Raw genomic sequence first — 6,000 nt, 5'->3', positions numbered from 1 at the left:
AGACCTGCATAGGAGACCCCAGTGTCTGACTCCTGGACTGGTGAATCTCCTATTTGTACTACAGAAAGCTGGAAGTTCCTGCTTCTCATTTCAGGTAGGATGCATATTCCTCATTCTGCATGCTGTTCCTCTTCAGTAATGGGAGAAAAGTCACAATAATCAGGACCACGAACAGAGGAGGTTTGTGAAGCATAAACTTAAACCCTGATTGTACTGCTCTGGGTGAAAGCCTGGGACTGGTAAAATGGTTGCTTTGTGTCCTTTCCCATCTCCATAGGGAATCCTTACAAACCTCTGGACAATCTGTTACTTAAAGCTAAAAATGCTAGACCTAAAAAAAATAAGAAAGAAGAGGAAAGAGAGAGAGAGAGAGAGAGAGAGAGAGAGAGAGAGAAAATAGCTTTGCTCAGAGAGAATCAGTTGTTTATTATTTTACTTCTGAAGATAAATATCAGTGGCAGTTCCATCTATTATTCTATGTGGTACTTTTAGCTATGATAAGAGCAAGAAGCTACCATTAAAAGAGAACCACAGATGTTAAGCATTTTGCTAGGAACCTTGTGAACTCACTTAATCCCCACAACAACTCTTACAAAGGTAGGTGTTATTCCCACTCTACAAAAGAGGAAACAGGCTCTGAAACAGTATAGTACTTTCATAGGCCTGAGATCTGCACTGTGCTCTGTCTCCAACCCTAAAAGCCTAATATCTCATCAGTTCATGACTGTAATTCTGACCCACTCTTGTGACAAAGAATTTATCAGTGGGTATTAGTTTACAGTTAAATGAATCTACATTCATTCAAATATATTTATGAAACACATATCAGGTACAAAAGCTTTACAAGATGCCTGTGGAAGGTAGAGAACAATAAAAGACATTGGTCCCTGCCTTTCTATTTTAAAAAGTCCGGTTGGGGAAATGAGACAAATGAAATATAAAACAACAGCACAAGATTGAAATGGTAATGTCTGTCAACACTCTAAGAAGGATATAATTAATTAGCACAGTCCAGAGGAGAGAGATCTCTGTCATCTCATTAAGATGACTCTAAGGGTAATTCTTCACAGTCAACCATACCATGATTGCTAAAAAGATAGAATGTTGCTTTAGGATGATTCTGAAGGCTTTAGGTAGGTAAGAACTATATAAATCATCTTGAATATAGAATCGCTCAGTATATGGATCTCTTTAATTTTACATCTGCATGTTACAAGGATTTTATGGTGTATTAGTGATGGGAAATATAGTTTTTCTTTTTATTCTTTGAGACCACTGGGCAGTGTTTCTCAAAGTGTGGTTCATGGGCTACCAACAGCATAAATCACCTTGGAGTTTAGGTAGATAATGCAGATTCCCAGGTCCCACCCCAAACTGATGGAAACAATTTCTGGCGATGGAGCCTGAAAATCTGCACTTTTAACAAGTATCCTAGGTGATTCTTATGCACATTGACATTTGAGAAACACTACACAGGAATAGGGGAAGACTTGGTTGATCACATTTATTGATAGATTTGTGAATTAATAATATCTTCTATTTATTATGTGTATGCCTGGTACACCCTCACATTTAGTCTGTAAAATGAATATAGTAGGTAAGTATCGTAACCTCCATTTTACAGTAGAAGAAACTGAGGCTCAAAGACAATTAAAACCTCGCCTGAGGTCACCTAGTTAGAAAGAGCTAGTCCAACCAGTTCTGTTTGTCTTCAATGTCTGTACTTTTCCCACAATGCCTACTGCAGTTTTGCCAAGGGATGGGGTGCCTATCATGTGTGACATAATTTCAATCCAAACCTTTCAATACCTTCAAATGTTACTCTTGTCATGTAAGATAACTCAAATTCAGAGACATTGATATGTATCTCAAAATTACCTTCTACCGGTTGGAACAGAGCTTTCTTAGTCTAGAATGGCTTTTCCTCACTTTTGCTTCCTCCTGCCAGTTCCTAAAACCTTTTTCAGCTCTGACTGTTGGGATTTCCTTTCTTTGGTGAATTTTATGCCAACCATTTTGCACCTACTTTGGAATGGCACACCATGAGTTGGAGTCTAGATTTCCTTTCTAACAGCTATCACAACTTTTCTGAACACAGAATGAGAGTTACAGTCTGAATCAAGAGGGAAATGTCAGTTGCTTGAAAAACCTTCTGCTGATCTCATGACTAAAAGGAGAAAAAGACAACTTAATCAAGGAAGCCTCTCCTGGGAAGGGGAATCACACTATCCCATGTGAGATCTCATTCTGGAGCATGCATACTTATAAATCATTTTCAAGGAGTCTCATATGGCCTGGAGCATACCCAAGCAGCAAGAGAGACAAAGGGCTATTTTCACTAGTGAATCCACCCAGCCTTGCCTTGTACCTCTCACAGGGTGTTGGGGAAAGAAGATAGTATTCTTTTTGAAGATGCAATGACGGTACATGTCAGTAATATATAGCTAAAGCCATATAAATGTCTGTACCCTTTCACCCAATAATACCCTCCTGGGCATTATCCTGGGGAAGAATTCAAAAGAAAACAAGCAACAACACAACAAAAAAAAATGTTTATAACAAAAATCTGGCACAACCTCCATGCCCAAGAATAGTGAATGTCATAACAATACAGTGGAATGTTATGTTGCTATTAAGAGAAATACATATAATAAATACACAGAAACACAAAAAGCCTTCTTTAAATAATGTAAATTGAAAACATTAGAATGCAAAACTGCATTGAGCTACGAGTAGAATAAGGGCTTTGGAGTCTGATGAACCTGGGTTATTAGCTGTATGGATCCCAATTTCCTTGTCTATAAAACAGGGATAAAAATATCCATCAATTTCCTTGTCTATAAAACAGAGATGAAAATATCCATCTTTTCAGGGTTGTAAGAATTAAAGATGGTATAAACTCTATGGATAAAATCTGGATGAACCATGGATACACGTGGGAAGGGAATGCTAAGAATCGTAAGTTTTACACTAGAATATTGGACTACTGAAAATGTTATTTGAAATGAATTTATTTTTATGATGTTTTAGATTTAATACTATTTTTTCCTTTATTTCTCTACACCCTTAAAAAATTTCATGTTCCTTATGCAGGAGATGTGTGTACATGTCATCTGGAAACTTTCCTAAATGGATCACTATGCCCTATCTTTTTTTTTTCTACTAAGCCGTATTTTGAGAAGGGGCTTAGATCAGTGCTTCTGCGATCAGCTCTAGGAAAATGATAGAAGAAACCTGCCAATACCGTTTTCTATGTCACCTGACACATGGGAAGGTAGCTCAGCTAGGTTCCAGGGCCTGTTTTCTAAGCACTTAGAGGTTTATGTGAAGCTTGTTAGATAGAGCTCCCTCTCTCCTCTACAATTTGGGGATGGGGAATGTTCTCACGATCAGGATGTCTTCCATCCTCCTTTGCTTCAGAATCCTAATCCTCACTTCCATTAAACCATCTCTGTTCAGAGCTAGATTCATGAGAAAGGGGGTAGGCAGGAAGATGATATGAAAGAAATGTTTTCTTTCAGATGACATATATTGAGCACACTTTGTTTCAGGCATTATGTTTGGCATATATGGATAGATACATACTAAGCCAGTTGGAATATGTTTCAGAACTCAGGTTTCAGAATCTTCTAGAAAACCTCTACCAAGATAATGGTGACATAGAAAACGGTATTGGCAGGTTTTCATCTATTCACATTCCTCCATCCAGAATCAGCCCAGAGAGATAAAAATTGCAAGGTTATATGCTGGGCAGGTAAGAAAATTAACCAAAAATCAGTTCCACTAAACTGTAAGGCAACATAGAGGAGAAAGAATCAAAACCACAAAACCACTTAGACTTGGAAAAACAGTATCAATCTTCTAATCTTACTGATAAGAAATGAGTTGTGGCAAAACTATATTCAGGACTTCTTCTGGAAAGCTTTGGATCAGTTACTCTAAAAAATTTCTGGAAACTTTATTGTTCTACTTGGCAATAAAACAAAGATTATCTCTGTTTGGGGTTACACCAAATTCCTTTTAATTGATTGTTTTTCCTTCCCATGTTCTGCATCCTAACAGCCAGGGATGCCACCGATGAAATATTCAGCACTGGCGTGATGCTTGATGTATAATTAAATAGAATGCATTTAGCAGTTCAGTTTTATAGACCTTTGATCATCAAGTTAATAAAACTTCATATGGAGAATCTCATAAACAAAAAAACAAAATATTCTTGGAAATACTATCCTCCTTGGAAAAAACGTATAATCCTGAATGTGAGTAATTACTATAGATAGCAAAGAAAACATTTATTAAGCACTTCTATGTTTCAGGCAAGGTACTAACTGCTATATACATTATGTCATTCAATCTTTACAAGCCTGTGAAGTAGATATTAGCTCCACTGTACAAATGAAGTAACTGAGGCTCCAAGAAGCTAAATCATTTGCTTAAGATCACAAAGTGAATAACAGCACAGCCAGCACTGGGACTCAGGTCAGATTCTCTCTGACTCTCATGGTTTTCTCTAAATTTAATTTCCAAAGCACTTTTCATTTACTATGGCTCATTCCATCCTCCCAACAACTGATTGGTGTTGAGCACAATCATAGGATTCTTCCTTATACAGCCAGGATTAGAACCTAGGTTTATAGCAATCACCACCATCTCACAGTTACCTTTTATTGAGCGCCTTCTATGTGCTAGGCTCTGTGTGAACATTTTTTATACTTTCCCCCCATTTTAATCTTCAAAATAACCTTATGAAGTGGGCACTATTATTATCCCATTTGATGGGTGAGAAAACCAAGACTCAGAGAGAAGCCAACAGCTTGCCCAAGATGATAACGTAGCAAGTCAGAACTAGAACTCAGGTTTGTCATAATAACACAATTGATAAAATCAGCGACCATTTATTGAGTCAAATTCTGCTTTTTATAAAACAATTTGTTTTGATATAATTTGAGATTTACATTTGGCATTGCTCTTTTAATACTCACAATAACCTTACTGAAGACGGTACTATTATCCCCATTTCGCAGATGAGGAACTAAGACTTAGAGAAAATAACTAATGTCTCCAGGGCATACAAATGGGAAGGAGTAGAGGGAGGATTTGAAGGCAGGTCTCTTGGACTCCAAGTCCGTCTTTCCTCCTTCCTTCCTTCCTTCCTTCCTTCCTTCCTTCCTTCCTTCCTTCCTTCCTTCCTTCCTTCCTTCCTTCCTTCCTTCCTTCCTTCCTTCCTTCCTTCCTTCCTTCCTTCCTTCCTTCCTTCCTTCCTTCTTGCCTTTCCCAAAGCAGTCATCTTTTATTAAGTGTCAGGATACGAAAGGATCCAGGGGTGCTGGGCAAAGGTCATGGTCAGGAATGCAGAGTGTGTCCTCCACACTGAGCCCTATTCAATGGAACTTGCATCGCCGCGCGCGTTTGAGTTCCTTGTGAGAACTCAGTAGTTGAAAAGCACGTAAGCTACCGTAGAAACCCCAGCGTCGCTCCCAGTCTTCACATTGACATACGTGTTGTAATACCGGTAATAACCTCTTGGAAACGCTCCAGCAATGCCTTTAGGGGTGAGATCCAGCATCAGTATCTACCTTGGCAACTCCCCTATTTTGACATCCATGAGTTTCTTCTCCTTCTCCGCTCTCAAGACCTATTTTCTTAACTGTGAGGATTTGCCGACTCCTGTGTCTCCATACGACCTTGCTTCTGAGTGTGGGCCACAGACCAGCAGCATTGGAGTCACCTAGGAGCTTGTGAGAAATGTGGAATCCTAAGCCCCGCCCCAGACCTATGAATTAGAGATGGATTTAACAAGAGGCCCATATGATTCTTGTGCACATTTAAGTTCGAGAAGCACTGCACTGCAACACTGTCAGAATACACAGAATAAGCAGAGGGCAAGATTGTCTAGAACAAGGATTCTCGAACATGTCCCCTTGGAAATCAGTTTTGAGCTGGAAGAAGGTATGTTCTCCTGCTAACCTTGATAATGGTAATCTTTCCCCAATTGTATTA

This window comes from Rhinolophus hipposideros (assembly GCF_964194185.1).
Source record: "Rhinolophus hipposideros genome assembly, chromosome: 19".
Lineage (NCBI taxonomy): Eukaryota > Metazoa > Chordata > Mammalia > Chiroptera > Rhinolophidae > Rhinolophus > Rhinolophus hipposideros.
Note: the sequence above shows the minus strand (reverse complement) of the source record.